The sequence below is a fragment of the Carettochelys insculpta genome, chromosome 7, assembly GCF_033958435.1.
Source record: "Carettochelys insculpta isolate YL-2023 chromosome 7, ASM3395843v1, whole genome shotgun sequence".
Taxonomy (NCBI): domain Eukaryota; kingdom Metazoa; phylum Chordata; order Testudines; family Carettochelyidae; genus Carettochelys; species Carettochelys insculpta.
Window position 1 is genome coordinate 2217618 of NC_134143.1, and position 18036 is coordinate 2235653.

The 18036-nt window shown below is 50.0% G+C and overlaps 1 non-coding gene across 1 annotated transcript; it reads right to left on the reverse strand.

Annotated features, from left to right (window-relative positions):
* Window positions 1-252: 252 nt before the first annotated feature.
* TRNAL-CAA (transfer RNA leucine (anticodon CAA)) lies at window positions 253-361 on the reverse strand. The gene is made up of 2 exons: window positions 324-361; window positions 253-298 (listed from the first exon to the last, which is right to left on the reverse strand). It is a non-coding gene; the product is annotated as a tRNA-Leu (tRNA).
* Window positions 362-18036: the final 17675 nt, after the last annotated feature.

Sequence of the window (18036 nt, forward strand, 5' to 3'; positions counted from 1 at the left end):
ACTCTTTACCAGTGGTAAATGCTGTCGAGGCAACTGTACCTTTCTCAGAAGGAATGCGTGTTTGCCAGTATCAATAGCTAATCTCCAAGGAGTCACAGGTGACCAGAAATTGTTAATCTGCAGGTCCCATGCAGACAGGAGAGTTTGACAGAGTGTGTGTGAGAAAGGGAGTGATGGGGTCAGGTTAATGCCTTTGGCTCTTTCATGTCTTTTTTAGAGCCTCTGAAGGCCAGTTTGGCATGTAGAAAATAATGCCAGGAATGGGATTTGAACCCAAGCCTCCTTGGGGAGACCAGAACACCCAGGTGAGGGAAAGACAGTGCCTTGAGTCTGGCGCCTTAGACCACTCAGCCATCCTGACAGAGCTGTAAGTGATGCTCTTGCCACACTAGTTTTGCTTTATACTGTATGAGTCAGGCAGGCTCGACTCTTTCTGTACTCATCTGAAGCACAACTCTTCCAACACCAGTGAGCCATTCTCCAGCACAGCTGGCTTTCATACTTAATAACCCCAGTATGACCTAATGCTTGGAGGTACTTTCTCCTTAGCTGAAAAGTAATGGATGAAGAAGGAACTGCCTGTGAAAAAACAGATCAACAGAGCCAGACGTGTGCCACGAAGCCTCTTGCTACAGGACAAGCCCAAGAGACAAACCAACAGAACACCACTAGCCATCACCTACAGTCCGTCCTCAGCTAAAACCTCTACAGCGCATCATCAGGGATTTACAACCCATCCTGGACAATGATCCCCCACTTTCACAGGCCTTGGGAGGCAGACCAGTCCTTGCCCACAGACAATCTGCCAACCTGAAACAAATCCTAACCAGCAACTATACACCGCACCACAGTCACTCTAACTCAGGGACCCATCCATGCAACAAAGCTTGTTGCCAGCTCTGTCCACATATCTACACCAGCAACACCATTACAGGACCTAACCAGATCAGCCACACCATCGTGGGTTCATTCAGCCGCACATCTACCAATATAATTTATGCCATCATGTGTCAGCAATGCCCCTCTGCTATATACATCGGACAAACTGGACAGTCTCTACGTAAAAGAAGAAACGCACACAAATCAGATATCAGAAATGGCAATACACAAAAACCCGTAGGACAGCACTTCAATCTCCCGGGCCACACAGTAGCAGACTTAAAAGTAGATCTCCTACAGCAAAGAAATTTCAAGACCAGACTCCAAAGAGAAATTGCTGAGCTACAATTCATCTGCAAATTCAACACCCTCAGCTCAGGATTAAACAAAGACTGTGAATGGCTGGCTAAATACAAAAGCAGCTTCCCCTCCCTTGGTGTTCACACCTCCAGATCAACTGCTGGTAGTAAGCCTCATCCTTCCTGACTGAGCTAAGCTTGTTATCCCCAGCCTTGCTCAGGCTTATTTATACCTGGCCCTGCAGATTTCCATGACCAGCATCTGAAGAAGTGAGTCTGTGCTCACGAAAGCTCATGCTCAAAACTTTTCTGTTAGTCTATAAGGTGCCACAGGACCCTTCGTTGCTGTTACAGATCCAGACTAACACAGCTACCCGTCTGATACTTAGGTTTTTTAGATAGCTCCTAACCTGTTCTTTCCCCACCAAAGGCTGTCCACCTTCATCCCACAATGCATCACTCATCGCATTTGTCCAGGAGCTGTCCTTGTCCATGAAGAGAGGAGCAAAGAAAGCATTAAGTACTTCAGCTTTCCCTACATCATCTGTCACTGGGTTACCTCCCTCATTCAGTAGAGGCCCCACACCCTCTCTGATCACCTTCTTCTTGCTAACATGATTGTAGAAACTTTTCTCGTTATCCTTCACATTCCTTGCGAGTCGCAATTCCAGTTGCACTATTGCCTTCCTGATAAATGTCCTATATTCTCAAGCTATACCTTTACGTCCCTCCCCAGACATCTGTCCAAGCTTCCACTTTTTGTAAGCTCCCTTTTTGTGCCAAAGTTTTCCAAGGATTTCCCCAGTAAGCCAGTCTGGTCTCCTGCCATATTTACCTCTCTTGCTGTGCATCAAGACGGTTTCTTTCTGTGCCTTCAACAGAGCTCCTTTAAAATACTGCCAGTTTTCCTGGACTCCTTTTCCCTTCATGGTAGCAGCCCAGGGGATTCTGCCCATCCGGTTCCTGAGGGAGTCAAAGTCTGCTTTTCTGAAGTCCAAGGAGTGTAATTTACTGCACTCTTTCCTTCCATATTAGTACAGTAGAAGCTCTATTATGCTTCACCCTCAGGGCACCAGGGTGCCAAATAATCAAATGTGTCAGACAGAGAAGTTACCTACCCTGATGTAAACCCAGCCACAGCTGAGCGGTGGGCTTATGTCTTTCTGTAGGTTTTCTCCTACTTCTTTATCTTAACTCATGAGGCTCCAAGCAGATGGAAGAACTGTCCCACACATGTAGAAAATCTGTCTCCCTGAGTGATGGAGATGAACCATCAACATTTGCCAGAGCCATTGCATATAAACCTAGCAAACCCCTCCCAAAGCTGAAAACTGGCGACACAGGGAAACTGACAGTTGATACTGATATGAGGAGTTTTGTGTCTCATTTCTATAAAAAAGTGCTCATTCATGGTCTACCATATGTATCACACTCAGTGATGAGGTAGCTGCACACTTTGTAAATGTGTGTGTACAGAGGATGTCAGTTACTCTGGGAATTCACAGCCAGGGCCATTATGTGCTTCCTCAGCCAGATATTCATACGCAAGTGCCACCAAGCTCCCCAATCTCTGCATTTCTGTAAATTGTCTGCAGGCTGCTTTCCGTAAAAGAAAAATGAACCTGTTTCTTCACTCTGGAGGTTTCAGAGAAATGTTGCCCTCCAGCCAGGTGGAGTCGGCAGCAAGAAGGGCTGGGCTCAATGGCTGTGGCCACACTTGGCCAAAACTTCAAAATGGCCATGGCCATGCAAATGGCCATTTCAAAGATTACTAATGAGGCGCTCAATTGAATATTCAGAGCCTCATTAGCATTAGGACACTTCTGTCTGCGGTGCTTCGAAAGCGCCACTTTTGAACGCTCGTAGCTCAGCGCAGCTACATGGGGGTCCTTTTCGAAAGGACCCTGCACCTTTCGAAATCCCCTTATTCCTCTCCAAAACAGCTAAACTTTTCTGATCCCGTTGTGTAAATGGCAGCACCCAGGACTCTGACTTCCGAAAACAAATTTCTGTGGGAACTCCTGGTGCTGTGGTGGTTTGTTGAAAATGTCCCTTTCTCCAAGGGCTGGGCTTCTTTGCACACAGGTGTGTCTGAGTTAGAGCTCTTTATCCTGCTAGATGAGTGAGGCCCACTGGAGCTAGGCCTCTCGTTGGGCTGACTCACCAACATGCCTGTAACAGTTTGGGGCTCTGCAACTCATCAGACTTTGTGGAGATTGTGCATTGTGGATGGAATTGAGGAGTGGGAAAGCAAAGTAGTAAGAGCTTCTGTAGTGTAGCTGTTATCTAACTGGCCTACCACCCGAAAGGTCTCTGATCCAAAATGAGGCAGAGGTGTTAAAGTTTTCATTATTGTGCATCCCCTTTGTGCCCAGGATGTCTCATCTCCTTCTGCCCCGGCCTGTCCCTCTAATGAGTCCAATTCCTTTGGGACAGAAGATGGTGACATCAGCTGAGCATTCCCTTTGCTGTCAGCATGGGGAAACTACACGAGTTAAACCAGTCATTTGTAGGAGGCTTGTGGCTTGGACCGCCTGCCCCTGGAGGTTGGCCCCAGGAGACCAGGTCTTTCTGCTGGCCTCCTTTGCTTGAGGTGCTGAAGGAAGAAGTAAGGCAGTAATGGAGCAGAAAAAGGAAGCCAAGAAGAGGAAGACAAGAGGAGAACAAAATGGGAAGAAGGGGGTTTCTTATTCGGGGGGGGTCATTTTGAAGGCCCCCAGCTCCATGGGTGGTGTGTGTTTCGAATCTGGCACTTTTGAAGCACATGTGGCCGCCATTATGCTAATGATGCGCTTCATATTGCAGGAAGCGTCTCTGTAGCATCTTCTGAAAGGAGGAGCTGAGTGCCCACAGCCAGAGGATCTGCCCTATTGCTGGATTCTCCAAGAAGCACATTGTCCGCTCCTCTGAAAGAAGCACCCGCAAACAGCTGTTTTCTATGACCTAATGGACAGGGAGTCTGATTTCATAGCAGCCAATTGTGGTGGGTTTGTTCAGAGACTTTCTTCTCACCTACCCTGACAAATGGTCTGGCTCCAGCTGAACTTCAGGAAGGGGTCACTGGTTGGTTGTTATCCCTGGATGCTCTCAGTGGCCCCTTTACTGTCCTCCACTTGCCAAAGGAAGAGGGTGGTGGATCCAGGCTGATGTGTAAGACACTTTCCCTCTTCCAAGTGGGCACCTGGCTCTTTTCTGAGCCCATCGAGTGGGAGCAGGGACAGAGGTGCCGGGGGCAGGCCTGGCTTTCCTGCCATCTCCCAACACCAGTCACAGAGTGGCAGCAGCTTCCCTGTGTGCTGGTCAGTGGGAGGCCTTAGGTCGCTGGTTGCTGTGCCAGAGGGTGGAAGTGAAGCAGGTGTGGTCTGTGTGGCTGTCTGCAGCCCAGGCATAGGCTTGGTCCTCCCGTCCTGTTGCCTGGCCCTCCGCTGCTCTGTGGCTTTTAAGTCTCTCCTTGGAGCTGTCAGTTCCAGCTGCTCCCTGCTCCAGGTGCCTGGAGGAGGAAAGGTGTCTGGGCTCTAGCCTGGGGCCCTTCCTCCCTCTCACTTTCCCTGACTTTGGATTCTGGTCCTGGTCCTCCTTCCCGTTAGTGCCAGGGGGAGGGGGCAGGGGCAGAGGAACTCCCCCAGCCTCACCCCCCTTTTTGGACGTAAATTCGCATTTTGCTTTATTTCTAAAGAAGTTTGGTAAAAAGATAAACCTCTTAATCTGTTTAATTATTTTTTATTTTTATTACTAATAACTCCTTTCATAGCAATTTTAACAAACCCCCCTTCTGTTGCACACCTAATAGCCTCATGTGAATAATTCAGTATTTAAGGTATTTTGAAGCAAAAAAGAAAAGGCATTTGCCATCGGGATGGTTGGCTGGTGGCCCAGGAAAAGGTTTGTGTTGAGTCGGCTGGGCCAGGAGTCAGAAAGTTCAACTTTCACCGAGTCAGATAGTCTCACTGCTCTGTAGAGACAAGGACAGGGGAGGTGACCAACCCCTGGGTGGGTGCTGTGGAACAGCCAGCACCAAATGGTCACCAGGCTCAAGGAGAAACTTGTATTTGAATTCTAGCGAAGCTTCTGCATGTTTGCTAGGATGGCTGAGTGGTCTAAGGCACCTGACTTAAGGTAACCCATCATCTGGCCTCTGGTTAGAGATGTGGGTTCAAATCCCACTTGTAACACACCCTTACTTTAGCCTTGTTGTGACCTGGGGGCTGATGGGCCCAGCAACAGTGGATGTAGGTGAGTCAACGTTGCACCCTCAGAGCCTGGGAGGCCAGAAGCATATTGGGGTGCCTGGGCAGGAGAGTTTCTTTCAGATCAAGACTTCATTATCCCATGCTTGATTCAGAGCTGGTGAGGCCACAGCTGGGGCTCATCTACAGGAGCCACGGCCTGGGAAGGGGGCATGTAAATGAGGCAGATCTGGGAATTGCAGTGAGGTGCTGTATTGCATATGCAGCACCTCATCTGCATAATCCTCACAGGGCAAACCTCAAAGTTCTCTCACTCCCAAAACATGGACTGAGCAGCATGTTGTGCGGATGTGAGACGTGGGTGGTAATGACAGACTCAAAGAGAAGGCGACTGGCCTTTGAGAGGAGTCGGAGTAGAAAGCTCCGGAGAACAGGATTGCTGCAGAAACTCCTGAAGGAGGAATTGTACAGGAAGGTTCTGTTAGCCAATGGCCGGGTAATGAGTGGTCTATGAGCCTTACCACACCCAAGTCTTTAACTGCTAGCACAGACTGTCCCTTCACAGCGGGCAGCCAGGGAGGCTGACGGGTGCCCCAAGACTCTGCTCTGTGGAGGCAGCACGACTCAGTGCTCAGCTTTTACTGCGCCTCACCACTGACCAAGCTGATGTAGCCAAACAGCTGAGGTTCTTTGTTTGTGTTCGGCCGAGTTACAGTAACTGGAAGGAGTCAGGCTGAAAGCTTAAATGGTGGCTATTTATTAAAAGCAGAAACAAGAATCTTAATGGTTACAAGGTTATCGCTCCATCTTCCTCACGACCAGTAGGATGATACACATGACGTGCTAATTAGATTACAAGTGAAAAGTTACCCATTTGAGGACCAGACGCCTCAGCCTAAAGAGCTCTTACTATTAAATGCGCACAAAAAACATTACAGGTATAATTCTCCCCCCTGCGTCCTTCCACTCCTGGCGTAGCCAACGTCGTTCACTGAATCCCTTGGGAAGAACAATGCGAGCAGGGTGTCCCCTGGGTCCTTGGGAGGCAAACACCTTACCTGACCGGCAGGTACAGGTAGTTGGAGCTCAGTTAGAGTGGTCTGCCGGACGCTTCTTTATACCCCTTGGGTCACGCACATTCTTCCTTATTGTGGAAGTATAACATTGTATAAGGATAACGTTGTATAAGGGGACATGCTGGATACATTGTATATGAGAGGGACATGCCAAAACGTGTTACAAAGTATCTGAGGGAGCACACGTAGGGACAGTTAGCTTTTGAATGGAGAAGCAATTAACATGGACCCAGCGCGTCTAAGAAGCAGGCATCAGAATGGAAGGTGTGAAGGGAATTAGTTAAGTTAACTGGAAGCTGTTAAAGGAGATTGTTAAGGGTGGCAGGTAACTGAAGATACGTGACTGGTCTCAGGGATCTGGAAGGGTGGTGACTAAACTCTTTTTCTTCTTTTGTCTGTAACTTCTCTGTAACTTGTTCTTCAAAAAACTGTATAAATTAAGAGACACAAGCCCCACTCGGGGGGCTCACTTCTAAATGTATTAGCAGAGCGGCTTTGCTAATAAAACAGAGTGGTCTGATAAATTGTGAGTCTGAGTCTAACTTTGACAATTTGGAGGTTTCACTGAGATGGCAAGTGGCTTCGCTGAGGCTGTGTGATCCCTGACTGCCTTGCAGGACGATCGTGGCAGCCGGCGCCTGGACGCTTAGTCCAAGCGATCCTCCACAAGACAGAAAGGTACACAGCAGCAGCGTAGTCTACGCCATCGAACTTGTTGGTTCCCACTCTGTTCGGGTAGGGGTCTTTGGATCCAGCTTCTGGAATCAGATGTCTCAGGTAATTATTATTTTTGTGCTTTAACCGGTTTGAGGACTGTCTTGTCTTTGTGTCTATGCATCTTCCCTGTGGTGTGTGTGTGAATCTGGGAGCCATCTCTGTCCGGAGACTGGCTGACCAAGGGGTCCCCGTCCCCACGGTCTGAATAAGTGGAATCTGCACAGCTGCAGCTGCACCACGCCTTGGGTATAACCCCTGGTGTGAAAGCAAGGGCAGTTGAGGCAGTAGCCTGTGGGCTCCTTTCTGTGTGTTGCACCGGGTACTGCTCTGCCGAGCCCGAATTTCCTTCTTGTGTGAGTGCTGTGTGAAGTCCTCTTAAAATGGGTAATCGAAAGTCTAAGATAGAACAGTTCCCTAAGGGAACTCCGGCTCATTTTATGTATTTCAGAAAGGGACCGGACTCTTGTAGGTTTCTTGAAAAATGGTCCAAATTAGCTCTAGAGAACCCCAAATTACAGTGGCCACTGTTAGGTTCCTGGGACAAGGATTGAGTGGATGCTTTAAAAAGCAAAGTCATCCTCCCAAAAACCAAATTGGAGAGAGGAGAAGTAGACTGCTTCATGCAGTGGTGGGAAGAGGCAAATCGTAGATGGACTGAGTCAAAACTCACCTCTCTTAAAAATTCTAGTGAAAAACTAAAAGTTCAATTGGATGCAGTCTCTCCCACCACTAGTCCGAGCGCTCCCCTTTGCCCAGTCCTGTGCAATGATCCGGCTCAAACCCGACCCCCACCATACTCTTGCCCAAATAAGAAATCAGAAAAAGAAAAATCTTCAGTGACTACAGATAATGAAAGTGAAGAAGATACCCTCATTGGCCTCGCAGCTCTGCAAAATATTATGAAAAAGAAATCCAAAGCAGACTGCAAAGATTCTCTTGACCTCTCTTCTTGGAAAAGAGAACCTGATGGGAGGTTAATGAGAGACTCTGATCAAACTGTTGTGGCACCCTTACAAGTCCTTAAGATGGGAGAAAGTGAGTCCATATGGGATTATAAGCCCTGGACTCGTACGGAACTTTTATCTATAGTTAAAGGTTTTCCCAAACCACAGGAAAACTCTATCAAATTTGCTGAGGAGTTTCTGTTCATCTGTGAAACCTATGAACCCTCTGAGACAGATCTCCTCCAACTGTGTAAATTGTTAGCTCCTGCCAGTTATTATGAAAAATGGTTGGCTGCCGCAGACTGGCCAGCTGAGGCACGCCACTCAACCATAAAAAGTACTGGCCCAGATTCGGCGTACAGAGACCGGTGTATGGCTCTTTGGAAGCGCCTGCATCAAGCCATTCTCAAAGTGTGGTCTCCTAAAACAAACTGGACAGCAATACGTTGCTGTAAGCAAGGGCAAGGAGAAAGCCCAGGCGACTATAGGTCCCGGCTAACTGATATTGTCCTACAACATTCAGGAATACAAGAGCCCGATGTAAATGGGCAAGGGGCCGTGGCACATGCATTTGTTGATGGTCTTCTCCCTGCCACAGGCAGCATGTTAAAACGAATAAGTGTGGGATGGGAGACTGAAACCATGGACAAATTGCTGGCAGTAGCAGAGCATTGCCACTGCACTTTAAAAGGAAAGGAGGAACAGTCCTCCCAAAAGTTAATGGCTCTGCAGATACAGCATTATTCAGGGCTAAGCAGACCACACCGGGGACAGGGACGGGGTTGCGGAAGGGGGCGGGGGGCTGGATTAACTGGGGTTTGTAACTACTGTAAACAGCCTGGACACTGGAAAAAAGAGTGTCCAAGACGACCTAATAATTGTATGGGAAATCAAGTGAACCCCCCGCTGGTTCCTCCAGCTGATCCCCAACCCTATTTTTCACCCCAACAATGATGGGATGCTGGGGAACCTCAGAAAGTTTTAGCTCCCTTATTACCTCTGTCCCCTACTGGAGAATGTGTCCTGACTGTAAATGATTCTCTCTCCCTTTCCTTGTTGATACTGGAGCTTCTCTTTCTACAATCCGCACCACTGACTTGCCTGTGGTTCCCCGATCTGGAAAATCTGTGTCTGCTGTTGGCATTACAGGGGTCCCTACCTCTTTTCCCCTCTCAGAACCTTTGTCTATTCAGGTCGGTCCCCTCTCTGAGGAGCACGCATTCCTCCTCTATGATTCCACCCCTGCAAACCTGCTGGGACGGGACTTGCTATGCAAACTTGGCTGTTCTATTTACTGCTCCCCAGATGGTGTCTATCTGCAAATCCCTCAGTCTTCCTTATGTGATTCTGTAGCCTCCCTGCTGTCTGAAACTTCCCTCTCCACTCTGGTCCCTTGCTGTCCCTTAACTCCGTCCCTAGAGCACCTAATCTCTCAGGTTCCTTCCTCCCTATGGCCATCTCACCCATCTGAAGTGGGCCGATTAAATACTGACCCAGTTCGGATTACTGTAGACAATTCCAAACCTCTGCCTCGCCTGTCTCAGTATCCTTTGAATCCTGAGGCAGAGGCTGGGATTGCTCCAGTAATATCTGCATTAAAAGAACAAGGAATTATTGTCCCTTGTTCCAGCCCCTGTAACACCCCTATCCTCCCAGTTCAAAAGGCTGATGGCAAATCGTGGCGATTTGTTCAAGACCTTCGAGCTATTAACCGTATTGTCATACCTTCTTTTCCAGTGGTTCCTAACCCCGCTACAATACTCGCGTCTATTCCTCCAAATGCAACCCACTTTACTGTTGTAGATTTGTGCTCCGCTTTCTTCTCTGTCCCAGTTCACTCTGAATCCCAGTATCTCTTTGCCTTCTCCTACAAGGGTCAGCAATATACATGGACTACCCTTCCCCAGGGGTATACAGAGAGTCCATCCTATTTTTCTCAAGCCCTAGCCAGGGATCTCGCTGATCTGGTTTTCCCATCAGGATCCACACTGATCCAATATGTGGACGACTTACTCCTGTGCTCCCCCTCTCTGTCTGCCTCAGAAACTGATTCATTAACACTTCTCACAGCTTTAGCGAACAAGGGTCATAAGGCTTCTCGCACAAAATTGCAGCTCTGCCAAACCTCTGTCACATACCTAGGCTTCCTTCTCTCCCAGGGCTCCCGTACACTCTCTCCAGCCCGGGTCCAAGCCATCCTTAGCTTTCCCCAGCCTTGCTCTCCACGCCAGGTCAGAAAATTCTTAGGCATGACAGGGTTCTGTAGGCAACGGATTCCCCAATATGCTTCTCTGGCTAAACCACTCCAAGAACTCACTCGATCCTCTGTACCTAACCCCATGCCATGGCCACTTGAGGCAAATGCTGCTTTCATCTCCCTTAAGCAGAATTTAGCCTCTGCCCCTGCCCAAGGGTTACCTAACTATGACAAGCCTTTTACCCTTTTCTGTCACGAACAATCTGCTTGTGCCCTCGGGGTTCTTACTCAGGAGCACGGTGACAGAAATCGCCCGGTGGCTTATTTCTCTGCAACCTTGGACCCTGTAGCCCAGGGTTTACCCCCTTGCCTACGCGCTGTAGCTGCTGCAGCGCGCCTGGTCGAGATGTCTGAGTCCCTTGTCCTCCGCTCTCCTCTCACTCTCATGGTTCCCCATTCTGTGGAAACTCTCCTTCTGCAACGCAACACTGCTCACCTCTCCTCTGCTCGCCTCACTAGGTATGAACTTTTGCTGCTTTCAGCCTCACATATCACTATTAAGCGCTGCTCCCGGTTAAACCCTGCTACCCTCCTTCCTTTACCTAGTGATGGTGAACCCCATGACTGCCTTGCAACTGTCTCTGCTATCACTGTCCCGCGCCCCGACCTTTCAGATGTACCTCTCCCTAACTCTGACCTGGTATTATTCACTGATGGGTCCTGTTATAGAAATGACCAAGGCCACCTTCTTGCAGGGTACGCTGTGGTCTCTCTCTCTGAAACCATAGAAGCTGCGCCTTTACCCTCTGTGACCTCTGCCCAGGTGGCTGAACTGATTGCCCTAACCCGTGCCTGCTTTCTAGCCGAGGGGCTCTTTGCCACTATTTTTACTGATTCTCGGTATGCCTTTGGGGTTGTGCACGACTTCGGCACCCTCTGGCAGGCTCGAGGTTTTCTTACCTCTACTGGTACCCCTATCAAGAATGGCCCCTACATTGCCGCCCTCCTGTATGCAGTTTTACTACTGTCTGCCTTGGCAATTGTTAAGTGTACTGGCCACTCAGTGGCAGACACCGAGGTGGCAAAAGGTAATGCACTTGCTGCTGCTGCTGCAAAACATGCCGCCACTATAAAACCTTCACCAGAAGCCCTTCTTGGTCCCCTCTCTGTCTCTGTAACGCCACCATCCCTGTCTCATCTCGCTCAGCTCCAGGATTCTGCCCCAGAAACAGAGAAAGACTCCTGGAGTGCTTTGGGTTGCTCTTTGCATTCTGATTCCCTTTGGCGATCGCCCACCGGTACCTTTGTAGCCCCCCTCTCACTCTACCCGTCTCTAGCCGCCCTGCTACATGGTGTTTCGCATGTCGGCAAGGAGGGGATGGTCTCTGCTATGAGTAAGGCGGGGTGGTGGGCTCCCCATTTCAGCTCCTTTGCAACCCGCCACTGTGCCACTTGTGTTACTTGTCAAAGCCACAATGTAGGCAAATCTGTAAAAGTAACACAAGCGTTCCGGGGTTTGCCTCAAGCACCTTTCCTACACTGGCAACTTGATTTTGTACAAATGCCAAAGTGTCAGAAATATGAATTCATTTTAGTTATAATATGTCTGTTTTCGGGTTGGATTGAAGCCTTTCCCTGTCGCAAAGCTGATTCATTGTCTGTTGCAAAATGTCTGTTAAACCACATTATCCCTACCAAGGGAATTCCTGCCACTTTGTCTAGTGACCGGGGAACACATTTTACTGGAAAAATTGTTCAACATCTAAACCAGGTATTACATGTCACCCACCTGTTGCACTGCCCTTACCATCCACAGAGTGCAGGGGCAGTTGAAAGGCGAAATGGTGTGCTTAAAAATAAGCTGGCAAAAATCTGTAGTTCCACAGGGTTAAACTGGCCAGCTGCTTTACCACTGGCCCTTATGGAAATTCGGTCATCCCCATCCCAGAGACACAAATTGAGTCCATTTGAAATCATCATGGGACGCCCTATGCGAACAATGGCTACTCTTACCCCAGTCCCAGACCTAAACCTAACTCACAGCACGCTCCTCCAGTACTGCAAAGGGTTAATGCAAGCTGTGAGCTCCTTCCATTCGCAGGTGCGAGCCGCTTGGCCGACGGAACCCACCTCTGCTGCCTGTCACACTCTTGAGCCTGGTGATTGGGTCTACCTGCGGCACCACCTTCGGAAGCCTGCCTTGGAACCCCGGTGGAAGGGTCCATACCAGGTACTGCTCACCACCCAGACAGCAGTGAAATTATCCGGCATCGCTGCATGGATCCACGCCTCACAGTGTAAGCCAGCGCCACCTCCAGGGGACCAAGCACCTCTGCAAGACCACGCAGAACCAGCTTCAACCCCAGAAGACAAAGAGGAACAGCCTGCAATACCTTACAATCTGCGCTCTCGTAAGGGTTGCCAGAAGCAGAGGGTGAGCAGACAGCAGGACCCAACAAACAAGAAGCAGTAGTGAGCCTAGCGCCTGCTGCCTGGTGGACGTAAAACCGTGACTGCGGTTCCCTCGAAAGGGGTTGTCGGAACCAGAAAGGGTCCTGCTTCCAACATGTGTCCTTTGAGAAGCTTAATCCTCAGCTACTGTGTCCTGAGGGTCTGGGGAATCCAGAGTGACAGTGACAATTCTTTCATCCAACAACAGGTGCAGATAGCCCAGATCCTGAACATTTCTAATTGCTGGGTCTGCAGCCACATCCCAGCTCACTCACAAGCTAGTATCCCCACCACGGCAATCCATTTGAATTCCTCAGAGCTTGCTGGAGAACCCTATCCACTTAAAAGGACATGGAAGGAAAATGACACTTGGGGGGCTGGGAAAAACATATGTTCCTAAACTTATAAGTGTGGTGAAAGGAAAGGGCCACTGGTGCTGGGTGTGTAATGGGACAGGGCTGAATCTAGGGAGGAGCAGCTGTCTCCAATACATCGTGTCCCATGGTGTATGGGACTATTCAAACAAGGTTGGAGAATGGCGAACCGGGTATGGAAAGATAAACTTCCTCTCAACCTGGGATCAAACCAGAGATTCAATCTCTTGCTCCCCCTACAGCCTCCCTGAGAAAAACAGCACCATCTACAAATGTCATGTAAATGCTACCTCTTCTCCCAGTGAAAATCATCCTGTGCCCTTTGGGGGATACTATTCCTCCTTCATAAATTCTTACATGTCAAAGGGTTGCAGTCAACCCTTCCCAGCTTTAATGGGACATCATTGGGTTTGTGGGGAAAATGCACACTGCACACTGGGTGGTATACACTGGGAAATTTCAGTGATGTTCATATATAAAAGAGCCCATTTGGGTGTGTGTGAGAAAAGAAGTCTGAAGAAAGGAAAAACTTTATTCATCGATGTATAAATGTGATGACGCAGACCTCGAAACAGGAAGAGATTTCATCATTTTTAATGAGGTGGGTGAGCCTGAGACCCAGCAGCTGACTGGGCTGTGCCCCCCTTATGAAATTTCATACCCCCTGAGGTTTGCTCACCCCACTAGAGATGGTGCTTGGTCCTACCATGAGGAAATGGGACTAGACTCGATGGGCATTTCAGGTCCCTTCCAATTATTGAGCCCTATGAGTCTGTGACTCCCACTGACCCTGGCCCTGCTTCACTTCTTCAGGCTTTGGATCTTCTACGCTCTGCTCCTTGGCCTTGGAGTCTCAACTATTCTCTTTAATGGCTGCCATGTTCCCTGCAGTCCCTGTGGGAGGCAGTGAAGGGGGAACTCACATCGGCCCTTGACTGCAGTAATCTCCCCTGCACTTCCCATTGGCCAGGAAGGGGGAACCACGGCGGATACGAAGTGGTGGGTGGTGCCTACAAATGGCAGGGAGTGCATGGGTCCACTTGCCCCTCACCCCAGGAGCTGCTGCTGGTTACACTGGTCCCTTTCAGGAGTGGGGAAGGGCTAGTGGGAGGTGAACCTGCTTTACCCCACTGCACCACCACACGGCTGCACCAGAGATTGATATTCCCCCAATCTACGCTGCTGCACAAGGGTTACTGCTGCTACCCAATGCCCTGCAGCCCCTGGAGGATTTGCTGGAGGCACAGAACTGTCTAGGCAGAGTCTCCGAGCCTGTAGATCAGTTCTGGCATCCCCAGGGCCTCTCTGTTCCCTGGCAGCAGGGCCCACACAGCACAGAAGGAAGACAGGGCTGGGACTGGGGACTCAGGTGCCCAGCTCCCATTGCAATGAATGGAATGAACTGGGAAATGCTGAGGTGCCCTATGCAGCTGTGCGGTCAGCATATGGGTGAGGAAGGCCCTGCCCCCGTTTACTTTGCTGGCAGGGAGCAATCTCTAGCCCTGATGGGAGGAGACACCAGCATGCACAGGCGAGGTGCACAGCATGTGGTGAGGCTTACCAGCCTGTTGGGAAGGGGCTTTGGCCAACTGCATCCCTCCCTTTGCTTGGTTGCTTCCTTCACCTGACTGAGAAGAACCTGAGCCCTGGACCCAGCCTGGCCAGCCTTTCCCCATCCCAGGAGATGATGTTGATCACAAGGTTCTTGCCCTCTCCCCACTCTGTAGACCTGACCGCCAAAATTCTTGCTGTCCGAAAACACCCCACCAGGGACAGGGTCTCCAGTCCATGTGGCAGAGGAAGGCTTAATGGTCATTACCTCTACATAAGGGACAGGCTTCCTAGTGGGTCTGGACCAGGTGAGGCTGGGGCTTGCTGGGACCCAGCCTCCCAAAGCACAAAGCCAGCCCCCCAGGAGCTCGCACTGCCCCACACACCTCCCACAGGAAGAGGCAGTAGGAGCACCCTGCCAGGTGACACCTGCCCTCCACAGCAGTTCCTGTGGTTTTCTTTGCTCTCCATTTCCTCCCCAGTTCTGCTGGCCTCAGATCTCTATTCTTTATAGCTTTATTCTTTTCCAGCCAACAAAGCCCACTGCAGGTTTGTCATGCCGCTGGTGGGGGAAGATGGTGGAGCTTCAGAGGGGCCCCGTCCCCCAAGTAAAACAGTGGCGAGCTCAATGGGAGGAGATGGCAGGAGGGTTTCAGCCATGGCAGTGGTCTCCCTTAGAGCAACTCAGGTGAACACAACAGCAAGGCCCCTTTGCCTTCATGGAAGGGGAGGGCTTTGAACCAATGGGGGATGCAGGCCAATTACTGGAAAGTTCCCCAAAAGGTGGATACTGGAGGAGGCATTCTGGTGGGCGTCACTTATCCAGCAGGAGGAAAAAGCCCTCACTCAGGTGCACCTGTGGATAAGAAAACAAAACCCTGGACAAAGAGAGATTTATAGCAAACCTCAGTGCTACCTTGAGGACCCACATTGATTTGAACTGAGATAGAAAAATTCAGAGTTCTAAATGTACATAGATAGATAGAGAGATAGATAGCTGTCCATCACACCCTGAGACCTGCCATTTGAATCTTTTCTTGACACTTGTGACTCTTGAAAGTTTGGCACCCTGCACTCCTTGACTAGCCCGATTCTCATGTGCACATTCCTTCTGAGAAAGGTTGAGTTGCCTCTACAGAGAAACAAAACTCTCACCATCTTAAAGTGGTAAAGAGGGGCAGAGCTCAGGGGTGGAGCATTTGACTTCATCTGAATAGGTGCTCCTTTTCAGGTGGTTTTCTTGAGGAAAATATATTTTCATCTCCATCTCCAGTACTTTCGGGGTTTGCCCTGGATCTCTGAAATGGACTTCAACTCTTAAAATTTTCCTCTGCAAACGTGCCAGCACTGAGGAAATCTGTCCCTCAGCTGAGATCAGTTCCCATCCTGCAAGGCTCAGGTTTCTATTCCCATCAAACACACAAGTGGGGGCTGAAGAAAGGATCAACACGGCAGAGAAAAGTCCCTGACAGATCTCAGCTCCAGAGCACCATGCATTGGCCCAGAGCACCCAAAGCAAGACATGAATGAGCCAGTTTAACCCCAGCCCCACAGCCAGGGGTCAGGAACTTGCCTTGAGAATGAAAGAATGAGCAGTCCATGGAGTGACTGCTGCCCCAAAAGACTCATTTATGAGTCATTTATCATTTATTGGGGCTCCCAGAGAGGCCAGAGTGCAGAGAACGAGGGGTTTCTTACCTGGAACACCAGCCTGGCATGTCCCTCTGCTGCTCAGATTGGCCACAAAAAAGAACCTAGATCCAGAACAAACACTGAGAGGAACAAAACACATGAAGAGTTTATATGAGCCTATTCCCCTCTGGGCAAGGCGATGTTCTGCCCCAGCCACCTCATTGTTGAGTCCATATGTCCCTGCAGCTCCCCTGGCTCCATTCCTAAGATGACACTTGTAAAACCAGTTCCAATCAGCTGGCTGGCCAAGCTGTGTCGACAGTGCTGATAATAATGTCACGGTGACAGTTTCAAGATCTAGGTGAGCCTTTGGGGCCTCTTGACTAAGTGGCCTGGCTGCTGTGGATGGGGAGGTTCCAGCACGCACGGGGAGTTGTGCGGGTCCAACCTTGTGGGAGGGCTCTATGGGAATCCCTGCCTGCATCACAATGCCACTGCCTGGGGGTGCTGGTGGTGCTTTCTAACAGCTCTGGCTAGTAAACACACCCAGATGGGGCACTCCAAAAACAGCTCTAGAAATAAATCACACACATGGCCAGTAATTAAAAGCATAAAAATATGCCCCAGAGCCCCAATGTGAACCCCTCCTCCCACAGACACTGACTGTCCTTGATCTCCTCTGCAGCTGCTCTCAGAAATGAAGCATCTGCCAAAGCACCGCATGCTACAGACCTCTGCAGTTCACAAAGCCACCCCTGTTGTGTGTATATCACCTGTCCATGTTGGCCAGTGAAACCCTGAGCCCAGGGAGGTGACACAGGCAGTGGAACCTGGTCAGAAAACACCAGGCAGTGCAAAGCCAGGCTGCCAGGCACCAGCAGCCCCAGGCAGTGGCATTGTGATGCAGGAAGGGATTCCCACAGACCCCTCCCACAAGGCTGGCACTGCACAGCTCCCTGTGCGTGATGGAACCTCCCTGTCCACAGTAGCCAGGCCACTTCGTCAAGATGGCCCAAAGTGTCACATAGAGCTTGAAACCATCTCCTTGGCATTATTAGCAGCACTGTCTGAACAGCTCAGCCAGCCAGCTGGTAGGAACTGGCTAACAAGGATCATCTTAGGAAAGGAGCCAGGGGAGTGAGAGGGACATAAGGAGTCAGCAATGAGGTGGCTGGGGCAGAACACTTTCCTTTCCAGAGGGGAATTAGCTCAAATGGTAAAGTGCTTCCTTTGCATATAAAGGGTTGTGGGATTGATACCCACATTTTCCAATGAAACTGATGTTGTTGTAACTTCCTGCCCAAGGCGAGCTGCTTTTGACCCCCAGGAAGCTCACAATCTACAGTGGGGTTTGGGGCTGTCTATGTTGAGCGAGGTGCAATGGCACAAGAGAGCACTATCAACATCTTGTCTCCCACCTGGTGGGAAGAGGAAGTGCTCTCACGTGCAGGCTGGATTTGAAAGAGGAAGTCAGGGCCATGGGCTGTCTCAGGTGAGAGAAAGTGGTGATGCACAGGTAAGTCATGTCCTGAAAAGGGAGATACCCCTGGAGCAGGTAGGAACGAGTTGCAGGGGGGTTATTTTGGTGGGCAGGTTTAGCACCGCACCTGCAGAAGGTTCTGGAGTTGGGGTGACAGCTGTGGGGTCTGCTCCTGTGGGCTCTGTGTCTGTGGTAGGAGAGCAGCCAGGGCAGCTGCTGCTCCAAGGCCATGTGCTGTGGGTGAGTTGG